Genomic DNA, 1,077 nt, shown 5'->3' on the forward strand with positions numbered 1-1,077 from the left:
AGGATGAGGATGAGGAGGAGGATAGGATGAATAAGAGAATGAGGATGAGGATGAGGATAGGATGAGGAACATGTTGAGGATAGAATCAGGATGAGGCTGATGATGAGGATGAGGATGAGGACGAGGATGAGGAGGATAGGATGAGGAGGAGGATGAGGATGAGGACGAGGATAGGATGATCTGGAGGAGGAGGATGAGGATGAGGTTGAGGACGAGGATGTGGATAGGATGAGGATACGATGAGGATACGATGAGGATGAGGATAAGGATGAGGATGAGGATAGGATGAGGATGAGGATGAGGATAAGGATGAGGACAAGGATAGGATTAGGAAGAGGGTGTGGATTACGATGAGTATAGCATAGCATGACGATGAGGATAGGATGAGGAGCAGGATACAAATGAGGATGAGGATGAGGACGTAGATAGGATGAGGATGTGTATGAGGATAGGATGATGAGGAGGAGGAGGATGATGATGAGGACGAGGATGAGGATGTGGATAGGATGAGGACTAGGATAGGATGAGGAAGAGGATGAGGATGAGGACGATGATAGGATTAGGATGAGGATGAGGATGAGGATAGAATGAGGACGAGGATGAGGATCAGGATGAGGATCAGGAGGAGGAGGAGGATAGGATGAGGAAGAGGACGAGGATAGGATGAGGATGAGGACGAGGATAGGATTAGGAAGTGGATGACAATGAAGATATGTATAGCATAGGATGAGGATGAGCAGGAGCATGAGGATAGGATGAGGAGGAGGATAAGAGTGAGGATGAGGATATGATGAGGATGAGGATAGGCTGACGATGAGGATGAGGATGAGGATGAGGAGGAGGATAGGATAAATAAGAGAATGAGGATGAGGATGAGGATAGGATGAGGAACATGTTGAGGATAGAATCAGGATGAGGCTGATGATGAGGATGAGGATGAGGACGATGATGAGGAGGATAGGATGAGGAGGAGGAGGAGGATGAGGATGAGGTTGAGGACGAGGATGAGGATAGGATGAGGATGAGGATGAGGATGAGGATGAGGATGAGGATGAGGATGAGGATGAGGATGAGGAC

Source organism: Lupinus angustifolius, chromosome LG08, assembly GCF_001865875.1.
Source record: "Lupinus angustifolius cultivar Tanjil chromosome LG08, LupAngTanjil_v1.0, whole genome shotgun sequence".
In the NCBI taxonomy this organism is placed as follows: domain Eukaryota; kingdom Viridiplantae; phylum Streptophyta; class Magnoliopsida; order Fabales; family Fabaceae; genus Lupinus; species Lupinus angustifolius.